Below are 23,371 nucleotides of genomic sequence, written 5' to 3' on the forward strand. Positions count from 1 at the left end.
TGTGAGGCTGGTCAGTGCTGAAGCTGAGTATCTTGCTTACTAGAGCAAAGGGGAACCGTGCTATAGGACCATCTCTCAGCAAAACAAACTGAGTCTCTTGGGAAGCCTGGCATTGAGGATTGTCTGGCTTTCAGAAGCGAGAGTGTTCAGCCTGACTTCAGGGGCACAAGGTTCTTGCTGCCTGGGCCTGTTCTGTAGTGTGGGGCTGTCCCTGACTGGCTGGCTTTCAGAAGCTTGCAGCATTGTCATTGACTTATTGGGGCTTTCATGCCACTACAGCCAAAAAGCAGTTTGTTTTCGTCCTTGAGTTTGGACTATAGATTGTTATTCTGTCCAGGCAAAGGCAAAGGGAACAGGTCGTGCCAGGTGGCTGCAGGCAGGTGGTCTGGCTGGAGCTCAGTGCAGAAGCACAAGATGGTGGTGAGGAGTGAGGCAGACCCAGGGGACTGAAACGCCACTGGAAAGAAGATTCCACCCAGAGCAGTGGGGGCCACAGAGTGATCCTGAGGGGGAGATTTACACAGAGATGCGTTTGAAGAAAAGCAGAGACCAGTGGGAAGGCTGGTGCTCTCCGCCAGAGGAGAGGCGACAGTGATCGGGTCGAGATAGAGACACCGAGGTGGTGAAGATGGAGAGGCCATGTGAAGGTGGAAGGGACAGAATTTGGTGACAAGAGTCCAGACTGACGCCCATGTTTCCACCTGGGGAGACCAGAAGGTGGCAGGGCCAATTCTGATGCCAGGTCTCCGGGGAGGGCACACTCAGGAGGAAGATGAGAGTCCGGGTCCCTGTGAGATGGACGTGGAGCCCTCCAGGGGCACTGGACTCTATGGATCTGCCAGTCAGGGGCAGAGGGGTCCACGGGAGAGGAGACAGAGATTTGGGGACCACCCACGAAGGCACAGTGGGCAGGGGATGGAGCGCTCTGGAGGGAGCCAGCGCAAGGGTGCGAGAAGGAGCTTGCAAAGGAAGCAGAGTGGCAGCCAGGACAAGGGAAGGCACCCTCCAGGAATTGGCCTGCAGACCCCACGGTCGAGTAGGCTTTAAGGAGGAGTGCATGGGGAGCGTTGGGCCCCTCACAGACTGAACGCACAGAGGCTGGTGTGGATGCCTGTGGCCTCTGCCCTTGCAACAACCTCTGTCTTGGGTCAGGTTTCCTGGAAGCAGAGCTGAGATGGAATTCCTGTGGAGGTGATTATGGAGGGGGTGCTCCTAGGAAAGGAGAGTGGGGGTAGAGAGCTGGTGCAGAGAGCTGAGCAAGGCTGTGACTGCTTCAGCCTGGTTGGATGAAGGGGAGCTCAGGAGCACTGCACCTCACAGCTGTCCCTACCTTGAGGCCAGGACCCTTTTGTGCCTCCTCTCCCTCCCCCCATCAATCAGGTACTGGGTTGTGGGGGAGGGCGTGACCTCCTGGGGGAGGCAGTTTTCCCACTTGGCCTAGGGCAACGAGCCTCCGCTATCCTCAGCCAGCCACCATTGCCTGGAGACAAGTGAGACCCCACGTGCTTGGGCAAAACCAACCCCTTCCCAGCTCCCAGCATTCAGGGAGGGTCTTTGAGTAAGACCACCCTCAGCTGCCTGCTCTCCTGGCAAACTCCCTGTCACTGCTTTCCCCGCTGTCTGCCACTGTAGACCCCAGGACGAAGCTCATTATGCTGCTTCTCCCTCTGTATGGAGAGTTGGAGTCCCCCAGGCCACCCCTTGCCCCAGACAGCTCTGTATATCCCATTCTCAGACCCCTTCCCCCATCCCCAATTCCCCCAAACCCTCCCACTCTTGAACTCCTGACCAGCCATGAGCAACGTCCCCCATATCCTAAACTTTTTGTAAACCAAAAATAAAATTCTGAGGCCCCCCCCAGCCATCTGAATGGACTTCCTCCTCTGCCAGGACACTCTTAAAATGTAATCTGAAAGACTGGTTCAGGCCATGATGGGAAGTGGGGGTCGGACTTGCATGATTATCGCTCCAGCATTAACATCAACACACTTTTGTCTGATAAGAAGTATTTTACAGTCTATTCTCTGTGAAGCCTGCCACCTGAAGGCTTCCTCTGCAAATAAGAACTATGGTTTCCACAATCCTTTATCTTAACCCAAATATTTTCTTTCTATTGATCCCAGGTCTTTAAATCAACTCAACCAGTTGTCACCCAGAAAATTTTTAAATCTACCTATAGCCTGGAAGTCCTCCCCTCACCCACCCCCCGCCTTCTAGTTCTCTTGCTTTTCTGAACCAATTTATTTCTTAAATGTATTAGATTGAAGTCTCATGTCTCCCTAAAGTGTGTAAAATGAAGTTGCACCCTGACCACCTTGGACATATGTTCTCAGGACCTCCCGGGGGCTGCGTCATGGGCCGTGATCACTCAGGTTTGGTTCAGAATAACTCTCTTCAAATATTTTACAGAGTTTGACTCTTTTTTGTCAACACTTTGAGCATCCCCTTGACTGTGCTGTAACTGGAGATGGACACCCGCTCGCCCCTCAAGGACCGCATCGCTCTCCAGCACTCCTCCTCTTCTTATAACTCTTGGTGATTTCCGTTTCTAGGGGGTGATCCCTGCAAAACCCTGGCCTGCTCTCCTTTGATGGTCTTGACCTCAAAACTACCCCAGCCCTCCTCTCCCATGGCCACAGCCTAGATATTGTGGCGCATGACCACAAAGTCTTCTCTCTCCACGAACACAATTCCAAGTCGCCAACCAGCAGCTGTGACCTCCTTGACAGAGCAGGAGTATCGCCATCTTGGACAAGCACTGCCATTTTAAGTTCACCCTGATCAAAAACCGCCTAAATCCAAAAGGCACCAGCCTAATGGCTAAGGTCAGCATGACCATAAACCACTAATAACATCTCGGACCAAAAACATTCCAAACCCCTCCCTCACCAGAGGCATGCCAGCCCCGAGATAACCTCCCCTCCGGCCAGAGATATGTCAGCCCCAAGGCTGCTTTTTGTGTTTCTTTCCTCTTTCCTTAACACTTACACTCCTGACTGTGTCCAGCTGACTTCTCCAGGGCCTCACCTAAACATTCCCTTCAATGGCTGGGCTTACACTCCACTGATCCCTCCACATTTTCACTGTGGTCACCCCTCTGTCATCCCTCCTCCCTCCCAGGTATTATGGTGGGCACCAAACATTCTCAGCAGCATATGCCAGTTCCTCCAAGTCTTCTCTTCATTGGACCAACGTCCCCAGGCCCCCAGTTTTCCTCAACAGGATGTGGACCACAGATCAGCCATGTCCTGGCATCTTCACCTGGTACTTCTGTCCATGTCTTCTTGTCCCTGGAAAGCATGTTCTCTGAGAGCAGAGACTGTGTTTCCTGCATCTCTGTCTCCTGTTGCCCAGCACAGAATTGGTGCTCAATGAAGATTTGTCCATCCAGATGAAGAATGGATGGGTGGCTGGATAGGTAGGCAGATGGATGATGAGTGAGTAGATGGGTAGGTGGATGGGTGGATGGGTGGGGACAGATGGATGGATGGAGATAGATGGATGATGGATGGATGGATGAGTGGGTGGGTAGATGGATGGGGATGGATGGATAATGAATGAATTGGTAGGTGGATGGGTGGGTGGATGGATGGATGGGTGGATGGCTGGGTGAGTGGGTGGATGGATGGATGGGGATAGATGGATGCTGAATGGGTGGGTGGGTTGATAGATGGATGGGGATAGATGGATGATGAATGGGTGGGTGGGTGGACAGATGGATAATGAATGCATTGGTAGGTGGATGAGTGGATGGATGGATGGGTAGATGGGGTGGACGGATGGATGGGTAAGTGGATGGATGGATGAGGATGGATGGTGAATGGATGAGTGGGTGGATGGGTAGATGGATGGGGATGGATTGATAATGAATGAATTGATAGGTGGATGGGTGGGTAGATGGATGGATGGGTGGATGGATGGATGGGTAGGTGGATGGGTAGATGGGGATAGATGGATGATAAATGGATGAGTGGGTGGGTGGATGAATGGATGGGAAGGGATAACGAATGAATTGATAGGTGGATGAGTTGGTGGATGGATGGATAATGTAAGAATTGGTAGGTGAATGGATGGATGGGGTGGATGGATAATGAATGGATTGGTAGGTGGATGGATGGATGAGTGGTGGATGGATGGATAACGAATGGATTGATAGGTAGATACATGGATGGATGGACAGGGATGAATGGATAATGAATGGATTGGTAGGTGGATAGATGGACGAGTGAATAGATGGATCGATAATGATTGATGGATGGATGGATGGGGATGGATGGATAGATAAATGGATTGGTAGGTGAATGGACAAATGGATGGATGGATGAGTGGGTAGCTGGATGGGGAATGAGTGGGTAGGTGGGAGAATGGATGATGGATGGATGGATGGATGGATAAATGGAGGCATGCATGATGAATTTCTCCCTTGTTCCCGGCCTGGTCCTAGAATATGTTGCCTGTTCTCAAAAATAAGGTACCACAAAGCCTCTGGTGATAGTGGAGCAAAGGAATAGATGGTGAATGTCTCATACTCACTTCGGATCCAGAACAGGCCTAGGAGAGACTCAGGTGGGATCTGCTGCTGAGGAAGGGGGTTGGGGCTGAGGTTGGAGGAGGAGGGCAGCTCTAAACCACCTCTTCCTGGCTCTAGGCCTCTCAGGCCAGACAGCCCCAACCCATTTCTGCAGATGCCCACATCATGGTCCTGAGAGGATGGGGGCTGGCCTGGAGCCTTTCCCCTGTGGTGTGTGGCTATAGCGGGGACATGAAGGGGGTGTTTTGGGGGCGTAGTGACCACTCCCTTCTACCATCAGAGATCCTACTTCCCCCTGCCCCCTGCCCCTCCTCGGCTGCCCTTCATAACCCCCCACCCACTCCCCACCTGCCATCTCCTGTGCTTGCAGAGCCAGGAAGCACCTACCTGGGTACAGAGATCATCGCTCGGTGCCTCGCCCCTACACAAGGGTGATTAACTTGTCTGTTACGAACTCCTACTTAGTAATTCCAACATGAAACTCCCACTAGGATAAAACTTGGCGCAGAACAGCAATTACTGAAAACACATTTTTAAAAAGGTTGACGTTTTGTAAGAGTTCATCCTCCTCCACTCCTCAGCCTCCCTCAAGGAGACACATATTTAGATCTTCTCTATGAGTCTAACTTGGAGACTGTGAGTTGCAGTTTAAAAGGGGCTCTGGGGCCAGGTGCGGTGGCACACACTTGTGGTCTCAGCTACTCAGGAGGCTGAGGTGTGAGGAACGCTCAAGTTCAAGACCAGCCTGAGCAACACAGGGAGATGGCATCTACCCAAAACATTTAATAATAAGGCTGGCATGGTGGCATATGCCTGTGGTCCCAGCTACTTGGAGGCTGAGGCAGGAGAATCATTTAAGCCTGGGAGATTGAGGCTGCAGTGAGGTATGGTTTCAACTGCTGTGATCCAGCCTGGGAGACAGGGCAATACTCTCTCTCTAAAAAATAAAAATAAAAAATAAATAAAGGGCTCTGAGCCCAGCCCCCTGGCCAGGGCCTGGTGCAGTGGCAGAGGCTTGGGTCCCTGCCAGGTCTCCTGAAACGTCTCCAGGGCCCGCTGGAGCAGCCACCTGGGTGCTCAGTTGCTCTGTTAAACAGCAAAATTCCCAAGTCCTCATCTCAATGAGCCACTGAAGCCGGTGAAGAGGGCCTGTCTCGTTTAGGACATGAGTGGCCAGGTGGGTGCCACAGGCCCTTTTCCTGGTGACAACAGTGCCATTGCATGGCTCCAGGAAGGCCACATCATTTCCCGGGCTTCGTAGGCACCTGCGGGGTGGAAACAGTTCAACAGGGCCCTCCTGATCACAAGGATGAGGTCATACCGGCTGCTGCATGGCAGGGCTGCACTCTGCCAGGGAGCGTCCTGTGAGGGAGGGGCTGCGCTGCCGCTCTACTGATGAGGAAATTGAGGTTCAGAGAGATGAGGTCGTTTGTTAGAGGCCAGACAGCCTCCTCAGCCCATTTCTAGGTTGTTTCTGTGGTATTTGCCATAAAGCGGTAGGTTCATTGATTTGTTCTTAAGTAGTTCTGAGCCCTTACTGCGTATGGGGCAGGGACAAACAGGAAAGTCCCTGCCCTTGGCAAGTGCGGGGGAAATGAAATGATTCTGCTCAGCCTCATCCATTGGTCTGAACAATCACGTCTCATGACCCCAGGGACGCGGCTTCCCCTGAACGCGGATCCTAGGCCAGGCAGAAGCAGCATGGGTTTCCACTCACACGGTAGGCGGCTGTGTGATTTCATCTGGAGTCCCCAGACCCCTCCTCATCCTTCCCAGGGTTGCTCTGAGGCCATCCCTCGTCATCTAGGAGGGGTCCATGTAAAAGCATTTATAAACAGCTCCAAATGGGAGCCTGGCGCGCCCACCTTTGGAGCACTTTTTTCTACTGCAGATTTATCTACTGCTACTTAAATCTCTGGATTTAACTCTGATGAAAGACCTGAGGCTGAAGGGGAACTTCAATGTCATATATTTTAAAGGTTGACTCACAGTTTGGAGCAAGAATTAAAGAACCACGAACATCAAGGTAAAACGGGCAACGGCAGTGGGGCAAGCCTCTCTGCAGCCAGCGTGTCCAACCTCTCCTGCGTGCCAGAAGTCCCCAGGCAGGAGTGTGGTGGGACGTCCGGCTGGGGTAAGGACAGGCACTCTCCCACTGTGTCAGGGCCCAGAGAGTGGGTGGAGAAGCTCTGCAAGGGACCTGTGCAAGGGCACCTTGTAGGAGCCTGCAGTCCCCACAAGGGTGTTTGTGGATAACAGTTGGGGAGCCCTGGTCTTTTGGGGTCATGGAGGGCTTGGCCTCTCACCTCAGAGCTGCAGAGGAACCGCTTCTACATCAGGACATCAGAAGCGAGAATGGGATGGCCGGCGAGGGGCCTCTTGTTGAGGTCACAGAGATGAGTCCCTGAGATGGCCCGTGTGGAAGGCTGGATTCTCACTCCACCTCTGCCCCTAGACGTCCTGGTGACCCTGCCCTCTGTAGTCTTGGTTTTTTGCAAAACAGTTATGACCTCCTGTCATACTGGGTACTTTGCTTATGTATTGTGTTTACTCTTTACTGTGTGTCTCTCCTTCTAAGGTCTACAAAGAAGGGTCTTTGTGGGTGGGGTTCTCAGAGGCATCCCAAGTACCAGAAGCAGTCCCTGGACTAAGGGGCTCAATAAATATTTTTTATTTATTATTTTTCTTTTTGAGACGGAGTCTCGCTCTCTTGCCCAGGCTGGAGTTCAGTGGCACAATCTCGGCTCACTGCAACCTTCACCTCCTAGGTTCAAGTGATTTCCAGCCAATTTTTGTATTTTTAGTAGAGACGGGGTTTCACCATGTTGGCCAGGCTGATCACGAACTCCTGACCTCAAGTGATCCACCCGCCTCAGCCTCCCAAGGTGCTGGGATTATAGACATGAGCCACCATGCCCGGCCAAATATTTGTCAAATTGAGTTTGTATTTCCACACAAATTTTAGGCTGGATGAAGTGGCTCATGCCTGTAATCCAAGCACTTTGACAGGCTGAGGCGGGCGGATGGCTTGAGCCCAGGAGTCTGAGACCAGCCTGGAAAACATAGAGAAACCCTGTCTCAATATAAGAAGAAGAAGAAAAAGAAAAAAAAAATCAAAAACGAAAACAACACAAATTTTAGAGTAAATATTTTAAGTTCCGCAAAAACCTGGTTAGGATTTGGATAGCAATTTCTTTAGTTCTACAAATCAATTTGGAAAAAATTAATTAATTTGGGAAGAATTCATTTTGAGTCTTCTAATCCATGAACATGGTATCTCCATTTGTTTAGACCATCTTTAATGCCTACTAATAACATTTCTGTATAGTGACCTTGTACATTATTCTTAGATTCTTGATATTTTATGCTATTATGTCTTTTTATAAATTTTATTTTTCCAACATTGTTGCTAATATATAGTAAGAAAATGGAATCTTGCCTATGGATTTTGAACCCAACAACTTTGCTAAACTCCTCTGAATCCTCAGAATTTCCCTGTGGATTATGTAGACTCTTCTGCATACACAACCATATCATCTGTGAATAAAGACAGTTTTGTTTTTTTCTTCACAAACTTTACCCAACTCACTGTGCAGTCTGCCACATCCAGGCTGATATTGAATAGCAGTGGTACTAATAGGTGTCTTTGTCCCCTTGCCAATCTTGTAAAGAAAGCTTTCAACATTTTCCTATTAGCTCTGTTGGCAGCTCTGACTTTTTCCATAGATGGCCTTCATCAGCTTAACAACGGGCCTTTTCTTCCCAGGGGGCTGAGCTTTTCCTTAAGAACAGACAGTGAGTGTCATCGAACACTCGGCCGCATCTGTTGAGACGGTCATACGACTTGTGTCTTTTCCTGTGTTTGTGTGTGAAGTCTCTGGGTGTCTGAGAGTTCTTGTGGCTTTCCCAGAAGAACACAATTTACCCTCGGGTGTGGGAAGGGGCAGGAGGCAGAGGAAGAAAGACCCCAAGTGCCCCTCATCCCCACTGACCTTCCTGCTGGCTTCGTCCTTGATCTGTGCCTCCTTAGATCCTGCGTTTGGCTACTTGCGGTCACGATGACAGAGCCAACATCCTGGCCAGGGCTGCCTGCTGCCCAGAGCCCCTGCTCCAAACCACTTCCTTCATCTTCTCTACCCCCAGCCAATATTTCCCTGCCCGGTGTCAACCCAGGCCCAGAACCAGACCACAAGGGCAGCCCCGGAACCCAGAATCAGACAAATCAGCCCGTTCCAAGCTGTCTCCCCTGCTCTGCCCGGCTTTCGCAGGGAAGCCAACAGAGGCTGTGGCTTGGCCTTTCCCTCACTCCTTTCTGCCTCCTGGTCTGCCTGCGGCTTCCCCCTGCCACCCTGCGGGGCCTGCCACGTCTCTCATTTCTAGCGAATGCTTCAAGAGCGATGTTAGACTTTCCTTTCAATAGCGTTGACCTCTCTTAGGCACCTTTATGGATTAAGACCTGGGCATAGATGGTTTCTTCGGCGTCATGACCTGAAGGTGCTTGGGAAAGATCGTGAGGAGGAGAATGTACCCCTGCCATGCTCTGCGCTGCACATGGATGCGGATTTCACCATGTCGGCCAGGCTGGTCTGAAACACACGGAGCCCAAGCACCCGGTGGACCCTCTGATGGTCCTCGGGCGTGTGCCATTGTAAGCAGAGTATTCAGCTCTCATCAGGGCCTCTCCAGAGCAGAAATGGTCTGTTGATAATGCATCGTATACAATTATAAATGTGCACCCAGCATTGCTGCTTCCTCTTTTTTTTTGATGTAGGGACTTGCTCTGTTGCCCAGGCTGCAGTGCAGTAGGGCAGTCACAGCTCACTGCAGCCTCAACCTCCCAGGCTCAAGCAGTCCTTCTGCCTCAGCCTCCTGAGTAGCTGGAACTACACACCCAGCTTTTTTTTTTTTTTTGTAGAGTTAGGATCTCACCATGTTGGCCAGGCTGGTCTTAAACTCCTGGGCTCGAGTGATCCGCCCACCTTGGGCTCCCAAAGTACTGGCATTACAGGTGGGAGCCACTATGCCTGGCCTGCTTCCTTTTTCAAACAGGAATCTTGTAAATAGAATTGATCAGAACTTGTTGTTTAATGTACACAGACCTTTAGCTGTACTGCAAAGCTGTGTGCACATGTGTTAAGTCATCTGTTCTATGCGTTCTAATTATAAATAAGAAAAACAAATTTCAATCAGCCATGCTGGAGGAAGAGCAATTATGTTTCTATTCCTTCTATTGTAGGTGATGTAAAATTCTCAAACAATGAGATAGATAAAAAGTACGCAGCCAAAAAATGCAGGAAGAAGTGTTATAGAGATGGAGCAGGCCCTTCATAAAAACACGATGTTGGTTTTCTGGATTTTGTATGTTTGCTTTTTTTTTTCCTCATCCTAAAGAAATATTCACTGTCATACCTAATTTTGTTTTTGTAAGTTTGTATTCTTTTCTTTATAGGGAGGCCCCACAAAACCTGGATCAGACTCGCCCACTGCCCTGTGTCTGCCCGACCAACCACCTCTCCTGCCCAGCAGGGATGTGGGTAGCAGTGGTGCTGTGTGGAGGGTGGCGGGAGGACTGGGAAGACTGTGACCGGTGAGCCGGGAGGCCTTGGGATGGCCTCTCTCTGAATCATCCTGTGCACTGCCGGGTGTGACAGAGGCTCCTAGAATCCTACCTCAAGTGGCCGCCTTCACAGAGGGAGTCACTCACGTTCCTGCTCAGTGCGGCCCTGGCCTGTGGGGGCCCCTCTACTCACGAGAAACCCCCACCCAATCACCATGAGCTGTGTGACCTGTGCTCACATCCAGGGGCCATTCATTCATTCATTCATTCACTCATTCATTCAGGAAACATTGGCCAAGCCCTCAGCAGGGGCCGGTGCTGGATGCCAGGATGTAGAGAGTGTGGTGGGACAAGGACTTGGTTGTGAGACATCCCAGTCTGGGGAAGGACTAAGAGAAGGTGACACAGACAGTCTAGACTACCCGTAATTGGTTCTCCACTGGGGGCAGTATTGGCAATGTTTGGGTTTAAATTGGTTGTCACAATGAGCGCTACCAACGTCTATTGGGTGGAGGCCGGGGGTGCCGCTCAGCATCCTACCAGGCATGGGACAGCCTCCGCCACCGAGAGTGCCAGCCCTGAGGGCAGCTCAGGGTGCCCCAGTGGTGAGGAGCCCTGGTGTGGAGCGCAGGGTTCGTTTGGACCAGGGCCGTGGAGGCCTAGGGGAGCTCCCGCCATCAGGATGGCCGGGCATCAGCGCTCCGTGAGGGGGAAGTGGGCGTCAGTGCAGTGGCGGGTAGGGGTTCAATGGGCTGAGTCCTGTGACGTGTTGCATCCACACCAGTGGCTGGGGCCAGCACCACCGCTCAGGCTCTGAACCCACTTATTTCGCCCAATAGTGAGTGGGAAGTTCCACCTTCCCCAGCTGGCTGCTTATCTTGTCTTTCCAATGCAGTTAGGAAGGGAAAATATTTTCTCCCCATCTTACAGATGAAGAAATAGGGCCTGGGGAGGAGCAAAGCCCAGAACTGCTGCCCACCACGCCCCCTGCCTGGTGCTTTTCTGGGAACATGTGGGAGCCCCCGCCTGGACCTTGGGACCTCCCATCTGTAATTGCAGACCCTGGTCTGCCTGCGTGGATGTGGAATCTGTCACTCGGGATCCTGGAGTCCTCCTGAACTTGTCCAGCAGGGCTCCATTCACTGATGTGCTGACAGAGGCCTAGGCTCAGACCTCTAGGAATATCCAAGGCATCTCATTATGCAGAAAACCACCCTCATGAGGTCTTGGGGGCCTCTCTCCATCTTCCTGGGGGTGATGCAATTGAGTGTAACTTCCAGGCTGCCCCCGTTGGAGGGGCAGAGTGGTATTTGTGGGGTGGCCGGAATCATTCAATGCCCACCTGCAACCCCCCGAGCTCACAGCACACTCTTAAGGCCAGTGCTACCAGCTACCTTGGGTGGATAGAGGAGCTATGGCTCAGAAGCATGCCCACAGCTCCCCCAGGACCCTGAGGCCAGCCTGTGGCAGGGCCTGTGATTTGAACCCCTCTACGAGGCTTCAAATCAGTGCTGTTTGTCCTGGCCTGATTGGAATTGGTGTCACCTGCCTTGCTGAACTGGGCACTCTTTGGGAAGAGGGTGGGTGCTGTGAGAAGGCAGTGGATCCTGGCTGTGCAACCTTCGCAGGTGGCTGAACCTCTCTGTGCCTCAGTTTGCTCATCTGCAAAGGGGGCTGGGATTCCTGCCTACATGCATGTGCTCAAGAGGGAAAGCCGGCCAGGCAGGGTGGCTCACGCCTGTAATCCCAGCACTTTGGGAGGCTGAGGTGGGCGGATCACTTGAGGTCAGGAGTTCAAGACCAGCCTGGCCTAAATGGCAAAACCCCATCTCTACTAAAAAAAAAAAAAAAAATACAAAAATTAGCTGGATGTGGTGGCGGGTGCCTGTAATCCCAGCTACTGGGGAGGCTGAGGCAGGAAAATCACTTGAATCCGGGAGGCGGAGGTTGCAGTGAGCCGAGATCCCACTATTGCACTCCAGCCTGGGTGACAAGAGTGAAACTCCACCTCAAAATAAATAAATAAATAAATAAATAAATAAAATAAAGTAAAAGACGGAATGCTGAGAGCCGGGCGTGGCCTCTGGCTCTGTAGCTACTCAGGAGGCTGAGTCAGGAGGATTGCTTCAGGCCAGAGATTCCAGGCTGCAGTGAGCTATGATCACGCCTGTGAACAGCCGCTATATTCTAGCCTGGGAAACACAGTAAGACCCTGTCTCTGAAAAAATAAAATATTTAAGAAAGAGTGAATGGTAGGTCAGGGTCTTCTGTGGTGGGGTGGGTCTGGGCAGGGTTGGAGGCCCAGCCAGAGTCACTGGGGGTCAGGGAGGGACTGGTGACAAGAATGCACAGCCCTGGCCAGGGCAGCACCCAGGGAGCCTTCCCTGTGAGGGGGGACCTGGCCTCGCCCCGGCCTCACCCCGGCTGTGAGTTGGAACCAGCATGGACGGAAGGCAGGCCCGGTGCACTCTGCCCAGGGGGATGTAGTTTGGCCAGTGGGGGCTGCCATCAGAGGCTGTCCTTACTGTGGGGTCCCTGTGGACGGTTTCCCTTCCGAAGCCTGGAACCTTGGGTCCCCATGCCCTCCAGCCCTGTGTCTCCTTCGTGGGCACCTGGAAGGCACATTCCCTGGCCTCTTTTGCAGTGGCTGGCTGTGGAAGGAGGCGCCTGGGGTCAGGGCAGGTGGGTGTAGGTGGGTACGTGGCATCATGAGGACATATTTTTGTAGAGGGAATTACATTCTTTCTTCCAATTTTTTATTATAAGAGTTTTCCAATTGAAACCACCCACACCCCAAGCCTGGGGCCGGCCTCCCATCACCACCTTCTCAGCCCCGGGCGAGGCCTCCTTCTTTCTGCATGGTTTCTGGGCCCATCTGAGCATTCCTCTTCCCTGATGGGAGAAACGCCTGGTGGGGGAGAAGTGGATGTGGGTGTCCAGGCAAGTCTCAAATCCCAATGGCTGACCCGGAATGCCCCCTGCACCCCTCTCCTCCTGGTGCCCGGAGGGGGTGCCCACTCTGCTGCCAGGGATTTCCTGAGCAACCGCTCTGACCACAGCCAGGGAAGAGTCCTTGCGGGAACTCTGCGGGCTGGGCCTGCCTTCCCCAGCCTTGGCATCTTCTTGTTGGTGTCTGAGTTTGAGTCCGTTCTGTGGGATCTGTGGGAGGTGGGCCCAGCTTCTCACCATGCGGGACCCCTCACCCAGAGCCTGAAACCCACTTTGACTAACATGCCTCTGGGTTCCTTCACTGGCCCTGCCCAGTCGCATCCCATGGGAAGAAGAACTGGCTGCTTGGGGCTCTCAGACCCTAGCCTGGGAAAACCAGTCTGAGGGCAGGGATAACCCTTGGCCCTGCCTCTGATTGGGCCCTGAGTTAGGTGGAGTTCTTCCCTGCTGGGGGTCCTGGAGGCATGGGAGGATTTTGGGGTTCTGTGTGAGAGAGGCCCCAGCCCCTTCAGTTCTCACAGTTCCCCCGAGGCTGTGTGTCTGATCCATTGCTTTACATAAGAGAGGAATTGGAGCCAGGCAAAGCCCAGGATTAAAATGGGTGGTGGGGCGGGGAGGAAGCTGTGATTTGAATGTGTCCCTCTAAAAACACGTGTTGGAAACTCAGTCCTCAATGCAACAGTGTTGGGAGGTAGGGCCTAAGGGGAGGTGTTTAGCATGATCCATGGATGATTCATGCAGGTGACAAAAGGCCTCGAGGCTGGGCATGTGTTCTCTCTCTCTCTCACACTCTCTTGCCGTGTGATGCCTTCTGCCATGTGATGACACAGCAGGAAGGCCCTCACCAGATGCAGCCCCTTGAACTTGGACTTCCCAGCCTCCAGAATCATGAGCCGAATCATCTTCTATTTTTTATTTTTTATGTTTTTTGAGACGGAGTCTTGCCCCATCGCCCAGGCTGGAGTGCAGTGGCACAATCTCTGCTCACTGCAAGCTCCGCCTCCCGGGCTCCTGCCTCAGCCTCCCAAAAAGCTGGGATTACAAGCGCCCACCACCACGACTGGCTAATTTTTGTGTTTTTAGTAGAGACGGGATTTCACCATGTTGGCCAGGCTGGTCTCGAACTCCTGACCTCAAGTGCTCTGCCCACCTTGACCTCCCAAAGTGCTGGGATTACAGGCATGAGCCACCACGCCCGACCTTTTTTGTCTTCTTATAAGGAGGTGAGTTGTATTGAATCAGGGCCCACTCCAATCAGGTGTGACTGCGTCTTCACTTGATTATATCTGCAAAGGCCCTATTTCCAAAAAGGTTGCATTCATAGGTACCAGGGGTTGAGGCTTTAACATATCTTTTAAAATTTTTATTACTTTTTTGAGACAGAGTCTTGCTCTGTCACACAGGCTGGAATGCAGTGGCGCGATCTCGGCTCACTGCAACCTCCACCTCCTGGGTTCAAGAAATTATCTTGCCTCAGCCTCCCGAGTAGCTAGAATTACAGGCGCCCCCACCCACCCCCCTATGCCTGGCTAATTTTTGTATTTTTATTAGAGCTAGGGTTTCACCATGTTGGCCAGCCTGGTCTCGAACTCCTGATCTCAAGTGATCTGCTTGCCTCAGTTTCCCAAAGTGTAACATATCTTTTTAGGGAACAGAATTCTACCCACAAATTCTAGATAAGGAGGCATTGCTTCTTTTTTCTTCTGGTATTGAATGTCACTGTGGAGAAGTCTGATGTCAAGTTGGTTTTCTTTGCTTTATAAGATACTTAGTCTTTCTGTCTGGCTGCCTAAAGGATTATTTCTTTATCTTTAAAGTCCAGTGATTTTACAAAGGCATGTTTTGTGTTGACTGTTCTGGGCCAACACACCCAAGTATACAGCATACACTTTTACAGGCAGGTGCAAGTCTGCCTGCATTTCAATGAAGAGGTCTTGAATGATAGTTTCAATCCTTGTTTAGCAGGGTGCTGTGGTGCACACCTGTGGTCCCAGCTACTTGGGAGGCCAGAAGTTCAAGGCCAGCCTGGGCAACGCTAGCTTATATGAGATCACCTCTCACATAAATCAAGCAGTCAATACTTGTTCTGATCTGTTAGAGTTTTGCCTATCATATGTGTACGCTGGAGCCCCTTTACTGTTTTTTTTTTTTTTTTTGAGACAGAGTCTTGCTCTGTTGCCAGGCTGGAGTGTAATGGCACAATCTCAGCTCACTGCAACCTCTGCCCCCTGGGTTCAAGCGATACTCCTGCCTCAGCCTCCCGAGTAGCTGGGATTACAGGCACGCATCACCATGCCCGGCTAATTTTTGTATTTTTAGTAGAGACGGGGTTTCACCATCTTGGCAAGGCTGATCTTGAACTCCTGACCTTGTGATCCAACTGTCTTTCCTCCCAAAGAGCTGGGATTACAGGCGGGAGCCACCACGCCCGGCCCTTTACTGGTCTTTTATAGTCACTTTCTCTCTAATCCTTTTTAATCTCTTTCCTCTTTCTTTTCATTTGCTCACTTTTTCCTTTTTTACGTGATTTTCGTGGTGTCTGCACTCTCATATTACCTGTAACTTCATTTCTTCATTTCTGAAATGTTTTTGTCTTTTTCTTCAGTTTCCTTCCTGAATTCTGTCATTTCCTACCACAGACTCCGCTGCCCTTTGGCCACCTCTTCCCTGCGTTCTTATTCTGTGCTTATTCTCCTCTGTTCTTATTCTGTGCTGTGGTCTCCCTTCAGAGCTGAAGTTCTTGTTGGAATATTAGATCATGATTTTCATCTGGTTTGTGGCAGTATTTGTCTGATGAGATTTCTTCATTTGTAGGAAAATAGCACTGCTTGTATTTTTCATTTTTATTTTATAAGACTGCATCTTGCTCTGTGACCCAGGCTGGAGTGCAGTGGCACAATCATAACCCACTAGAGCCTTGACCTACAGCCTGCACGTGAGCAATTCTGCTGCCTCTGCCACCGGAGTAGCTGGGGACTACAGGGGCATGACACCATGTCTGCCCGGGTTCCTTTTTTTATTTTTTTTGAGAGAGGGTCTCCCTCTGTCACCCAGGCTGGAGTGCAGTGGCACGATCTCAGCTTACTGCAAACTCTACCTCCTGGGCTCAAGCGATTCTCCCACCTCAGCCTTCTGAATAGCTGGGACTACAGGTGCACACTATCGTGCCCGGCAATTTCTTGGTATTTTTTTTTTTGTAGAGACAAGGTTGCATGATGTTGCAGGCTGGTCTCGAACTGCTGGGCTCAAGTGATCTGCCCACCTCGGTCTCCCGAAGTATTGGGACTATAGGCTTGAGCCACCGTGCCTGGCCTTTTTTTTTTTTAAGTTAGACGCTTAGGTCTCCTTATGTTGGCCAGGCTGATCTTGAACTCCTGGCCTCACTCAATCCTCCTGCCTCTGTCTTTCCCACAAAATGCTGGTGTTACTGGAAAAGGGGGGCTCTAATCCAGACCCCAAGAGAGGTCTCTTGGATCTCATGCGAGAAAGAATTCAGAGCGAGTTCACAGAGTAAAGTGAGAGCAAGTTTATCAAGAAAGTAAAGGGATGAAGAGGAACTGAGGTCTCCTCCCCTCCCTTTTGAGACCATATAAGGTAACCTCCAGACGTTGCCATGGCATCTGTAAACTGTCATGGCGCTGGTGGGGGTGTCTTTTAGCAGCTAATGCATTCTAATTAGCACATAATGAGCCATGAGGACAATCAGAGGTCACTCTCGTGGCCATCTTGGTTTTGGTGGGCTTTGGCCGGCTTCTTTACTGCAAACTGCTTTATCAGCAAGGTCTTTATGACCTGTATCTTGTGCCGACCTCGTATCTCATCCTGTGACTTAGAATGCCTAACCTCCTGGGAATGCAGCCCGGCAGGTCTCAGCCTCACTTTACCCAGCTCCTGTTCAAGATGGAGTTGCTCTGGTTCCAACGCCTCTGGCATTGGGATTTCAGGCGTGAGCCACTGTGCCTGGCCAGCATTACTTTTGAAAGTGGAGAGCGTGCCCATTTTTGTTACTCGTTTATTTGAATAGGATGGCTTTTCCAGCCAGGAGGTGCTGGGCCATGGCTCCTGCAACGACCATATGCTGCCCTGCTGGATACCTCAGCACCACTCGCTCCTGTTGGCAGCTGAGCCGGCTCACCTCGATGTCCTGTGCCTGGGTTACAGCTGGTGGTGTGTGGGTGCACAGTGATGGCAGGCCTCTGAGAGCTGGGGCGGGCCAGTGCAGCCTGACTCTGCCTGTAGGAAGCTCTAGAACAGGTTACGCTAATATGCAATGAAAAGTCGCCTCTGGAGGGGGTGCAGTGGGGACTGATGAGCACATATCTCGGGGGTGGTCAGGTTCTTATCTTGGTGGAGTCTGCCTTTGTCAAATCCCTGAGTGACACCCTTGAGATCTGTATAGCATGCTGGGTTGAACTGTGACTCCCAAATTCATATGTTGAAGTCCTGACCCCTGTATCTCAGAATATGCCAGGGCAGAGTCAGCAAAAAGAGGAAAATCTCCAGCCGGTTCCCCAGCTCTGAGCCTGCGCCTGCCTTGGAGCCAGGACAGGCTGAGGTGTGGGAGAAATGCGTATTTGGGTTCCTCTGCCAGAGCATGGTCCTCCGTGGAGTTCGCCTCCTGCAGAGGGGAGCAGCGGGTGCTGTTGCATGCCACCGTCTCCCCTAAGCCTTTCAGGGTCTCCTTAGGAAGAGAGTGCGTGTTCCCTTCCAGGTGCAGCTCACTCCTACCTCTGCCCCCCACACCTCCCTCCCCCTGCCCCAGGCAGCCCCCAAGACTTTCCTTGCCCTGAACTCCCATCTGCCTCCCGGGTCTGTCCTCCGTCCCTGGCTGCTCGGGTCAGCCTGGCCTCCAGTTCTCTCCATTTCTGTCCCTTTTGAACCCTGGCTCCCTCTCTAGGCTGCGGTGCAGTGAGGACACTGCCCAGGCTGGAGGCTGGCGGGAGGTTGGGTGTGATGCGAGGCTGTGTTGCTGGCTGTTTTGGGGATGCTGAAAACATTAGCCTGGCTCATGTTTATTGTGGGTCTAGCTCCTCTTGTACAGACACGGTCCTCTTCCCTTCCTCCGCAGAAGCAGAACCCTGATGCGTGGTGGGGCATGTAGCTGGTCGGAATGAAAACCTGCATCTCTCAGCTTTCTCCCTGACGCTAAGTGGAGCCGAGCTGCTAAGTTGTGGCCAGTGGGTTAAAGGCAGAAGTGCTGTAGGAGACTTCCAGGAAGATGGCTAATAAACAAGCTGACTCAGCTGGGACTTCTGGGAGGGGCCCTTTTCTGCCCTATACTTTTCCAGCTTTCTTCCACCTGTCCTGTGGTCTTGATGGCTGGAGCACCAGCAGCCACCTTGGACCATGGAGTGGCTTTGAGGCTAGACACCCTGTGTGGAGGATGAGGAGCAGGACAGCCAGGATCTGGGTCCCTGAGGACATCACGGAGCTGCCACCTCACCCTCAATCAGTCATCCCCAGATTCTCCCTTCAGAAAGAAATCAGCTTCTTTCTTTTTTATGCTTCTTTTGCTGGGATTGTTATATGCAGCGAAACCAAACTGTGGAGTCCTGATCAGCTGATAGAAATGAGGAAGGGGTTCCCTCCTCTGCACAATTCCATGGCACTACAGGCCCTAGCTGGCAAGAACATGAACTAAGGTGGGGGAGAGCCATTGTTCTAAGAAATGCCTAACCGCAAGCAGCCTGCTTGCACAACCTCCTGTTACCAAATACCTCGCTCTGCACATAGCTCCAGCAGCATGACCCTGTCTGCATGTCGCCTCTCCAGTGTGACCCTATCAAACTTGCCCCTGGCCCCTGTCCCTGGGGAGGTGGCCTTCTCTCCGCCATGCTGCCAGCTGTTCTCTTGCAAGGTATCTTCAGACTTTCTTTACCCACCACTGTCTCAGTAAATTCTTTTACCACCCGTGACACCCGCCCCAGCCGGTTGCACCTGCAACATTGGCTGCAGTGGATTCCTTGTTGCTGATACTCCACATAACCTTGCTAGGTGTCATACATGACCATTCTTTAACAGAGGGGCAAGCTGAGGCTCAGAGAGGTTAAGGCACTTGCTCAAGGTCACACAGCAGAGAGGTTGTGGGTAAGCCAGGCTGCTGGCTTAGAACACTGCCACGGCATTTCTCAGATCACCTCGCTCAGGGACTCCTGGCAGTTCCCCCTGCATCATAGCGGTGAGTCTGTCCAGGACGAGCCACTCCAGGCCACCGAGGGCCAGCTGGAGGGCCTGCAGACACCTGCTGTGGAGTCAGGGTCCACACCATCAGCTGGCAGAGAGGTCTCAGGAGGGGCATTAGTGTTTGTCCTCGCTGTGATTGCACCGACTGACAAATCAGCTGTGGGACAATGGAAAACATAGCAGCAGCTTGTTACTGAGAAGGGAGGACTCAGGGTGGACCTGACCCCTCTGCAGATGGCTTGGTGAGAACATGGCCTGCCCTGCTGGCTCTTCCCTCTGGGTATTGGAATTGCTGGGCAGCCAGAGGCTTACCTGGGCTTACTGGCACCCAGGGAGGAGCAGCCCTGAGCTGTGCGGCTGCTGAGGAAGGCTGTCTGCAGGGGAGAGCCCGAGTGCTGAAGGAGGCCAGTGGGCTCAGCCCGATGGCTCCATTCTCCTTCCTACAGGAAAGGGTCAATTGCCCCCCATTACCAGGTAGGGATGCTAGGAGGGAGAGCGAGCCATTCTTCTAATGTCAGTGACCATGTCTTGGTTCCAAAACCCCTTAAGCCTTGGGTTATCTATCAGCAAAAAGAGAAGGGAGGTGCTCAGGGGGCCTGTGTGGAGACCCTCTTCTCCCCTCGCCTTGAATGTGGACAGGGCCCAAGACCCCCTAGGGAAGGCAGGTGATATAGACTCCAGATGTGCCCTGCTCCCTCCTCTGCACCACTCTGCAGCACCACAGGCAGTCTGGGGTGCAGATAACATCTCCCTGGGCACAGCTTCGCACCAGGGCATGCTGGGGTAGAGCGACACTTGCACGGCCTGTGGATCCCTGCAGCCTGGGGGTTGGGCTGCTATTCCCACTGCAGGGAGGGAGGTGGTCGGAGGTAGGGGCTGCTCCTGCCTAGGTACTTCTGGCCTCACTGGAAGAAGGGGGAGGGTTTGCACATTGAGTGGCACTTGCTCCATCTTTGTCCCTGTATTTACATCATTATTCTGAAGGCCAAGAGATTGGACCTGCCGGGGCTCCATGCACAGACCCTGGGCACGTGCATGTGGGCTTCTGGCTTCCTGGTGTGCACAGCCCCTTCTCTCCCTTCTGGACTGAGGTAGTGTACTAGGGACATTGTAGCCACTGTGTAAAGTCTCCCGCTTTCTGGGACAATTTTATTCACTCATATGTGTTGAGAGCTCGTTTTGTGCTGGGGTCCCTGGGGAAAACGCGGGGTTCACTCGTAGTTCCACAACAAGGGACCTGTGGCCTTTGTTGTGGACAGAGGCCAAGAGCAAGTAGAGAAGGCGCTGAATGCTCCATGGCTTCCAGGGGAAAGATCAGGACTGGAAGGATGTGGGAACTGCCCAAAGCTACAGAATCTGCTGTCTCAATGGCTGAGCAGGGTGCAGAGTGCATGCGGCTGTTTGTTCTGTGGCACTGGTAACCTTGGCACTTCTCCAGGTGTGAAGGACAGCACGGGAGTGAGCCTGTGAAGTTATAGGCAGAGTCCAGGCAGCCCCAAGCCTGGGTGGGTTGTAGCTGTCAGAGTGGCAGCAGGTGGACAGAGGGGATGGGCTCGGGGGGAGGCGGGGGGACCCGCTCGAGTGGGAGTCAGCCTGGGGGCATCTCAATCCCTCTGATGCCTGGTTTGGGTCCCCAGCACTACTTAGCCCACCCCACTGAGCCTGTCTGTGCCTGGCCTGGCACTGGTGATGCAGGGACTGAGTCAGGCAGGGCCCGACCCAGAGAGCTCATGGGAAGACAGTGTTGGTGCTGCATGCCCAGGCTTAAACCAGCAAGCCTGATTCTGAATGTCCACAAGCTCTTGGCTGGTGGGGCCACAGGACTAGGACCCAAGCCTCCTAGCGACATGGGTGAGGCCATCTGTCATCGGTCCTTCTCTCAGGCTGCCTGGTTCCCTGTGACTCGCTTGGTGTTGGCCAGGTGCTTGGATGCAGAGCTGAGCAGACAGTCCCTGTGTCCCCAGTCTGGTTGGGGGTACAGGGGTCTGGAGCCCATGTGAGCCTGGTGAGAGCCTGGGAAGGAACCACTTTTTCCATGGCAGAGCTGAGTGCAAAGCACGCTGTTGCACTACTCTGGTGGTGGCATTTTACTCTGTAACCTATTCATCCACCCACTCATGTATTTCTCCACCCACCCATTCATCTACTTATCCACCCATTCACCCATCCATCCACTTATCCATCCACCCATCTACACATCCATCCATCCATCCATCCATCCATCCATCCATCCATCCACCCACCCACCCACCCATCCACCCACCCATCCATCCATCCATCCATCCACCCACCCATCCATCACTTATTTGTTCATCTATCCATCCATTCCTCATCTGTCCATCCACCTACTTACCCATCCATCCACCATCCATCCATCCATTCACCCACCCACCCATCCACCCACCCATCCATCCATCCACCCACCCATCCATCACTTATTTGTTCATCTATCCATCCATTCCCCATCTGTCCATCCACCTGCTCACCCATCCATCCACCATCCATCCAACCATTCATGCATCCATCTACTCATCCATCCACCCATCCATCCATCCACCCATTCACCCACCCACCCATCCACCTATTGACCCATCTATCCACCCATCCATCTACCCATACTTCCATCTATCCACATACTCGCCCATGCACCCACTCATCCATCCACCCACCCACTCACCTATCCACCCATCCACCCATCCATGCATCCGTCCATCCATCCACCCACCCACCCGCCTCGTCCCTCCATCTGAAGGTCACTATGGAACAGCTGTGAAGCTGAGATGCTGGGGACCCAGTGGTTACTCAGGACAGTCGTGGACACTGCCCTCTAGGCTGTGCTTCCTGGCAGGCAGGAGCAGCGAACAGGACCCTTTGCAGATAGTGGTGTCTGCTGTAAAGGAGAGAAAACAGCGAGAGTAAAAGGGTTGAAGAGTTACTGGGGTCTCCTGGGACTCTTTTCCATTCTGAGTCCTGAACCCGCCGAGAAGTAAGGCATGAAGGCAGGTGCTGGAAACCCAAAACCCTTCTATCAGTGCCAACCCCTCCATTAGGTTGTAAACCAAAAGGTATCTGAGACAGGCCTCAATAAATTTAAAAAACTTATTTTGCCAAGTTTAAGTAAGGGCCTGTGACACAGCCTCAGGAGGTCTTGACGACATGTGCCCAAGGTGGTCAGGGTACAGTTTGCTTTTATTTTTATTTTATTTTATTTTATTTTATTTAGACAGAGTCTCACTCTGTTGCTCAGGCTGGAGCGCAGTGGTGCGATCTTGGCTCACTGCAACCTCCGTCTCCCAGGTTCAAGCAATTCTCTGCCCCAGCTTCCCCAGTAGCTGGGATTATAGGCGCATAGCACCATGCCTGGCTAATTTTTTGTATTTTTAGTAGAGACGGGGTTTCACTATCTTGGCCAGGCTGGTCTCGAGCTCCTGACCTCGTCATCCACCCGCCTCAGCCTCTCAAAGTGCTGGGATTACAGGCGTGAGCCACCATGCTTTCTTTTATACATTTTAGGGGGACATGAGACATCAATCAATATGTGTAAGATGTACATTTGTTTGGTCAGGTAAGGCGGGACAGCTTGACAACTTGCGGGATTGGGGGACTTCCAGGTCATAAGTAGGTAAGAGACAAACTGTTGCATTCTTTTGAGACCTTGATTGGCCTCCCACTGATACACAATTTAGTCTGGCTCAGGGAATCTGTATTTTTATATCAACAATAGGGCAGAGGAAGCCATCAGATATGCATTTGTCTCAGGGCAGCAGAGGGATGGTGTTGGGTTCTGTCTGCCATTTGTCTATGAGGAATTTCCTTGTGGGCAAATTTTGAGGGAGGTAGTGGCTTTTTAGTCTCTGTAGCCATCTTATTCAGGAGTGGACCGGGAGGCAGGTTTGCCTGTGCAGTTCCCAGCTTGACTCTTCCCTTGGCTTGGTAATTTTGGGGCCCGACATTGATTTTCCTTTCACAGGGTGTAGGAGGTTTAGTGCCAGGGCCCAGGAGACTTTTAGGGGTCAGGAAAGTGGTTTAATGTCTTCTAAAATCAGAATAAACACAGTGCAGCCTGGGCTGTAGTCATCTTTCTACCAACACAGTTATGAAACATCATTTGTAATACTTTAGCCCAGAGGAGGGGCCCACAGAGGCTGTGA

The sequence above is a fragment of the Pongo pygmaeus genome, chromosome 3 (assembly GCF_028885625.2).
Source record: "Pongo pygmaeus isolate AG05252 chromosome 3, NHGRI_mPonPyg2-v2.0_pri, whole genome shotgun sequence".
In the NCBI taxonomy this organism is placed as follows: Eukaryota; Metazoa; Chordata; class Mammalia; order Primates; family Hominidae; genus Pongo; species Pongo pygmaeus.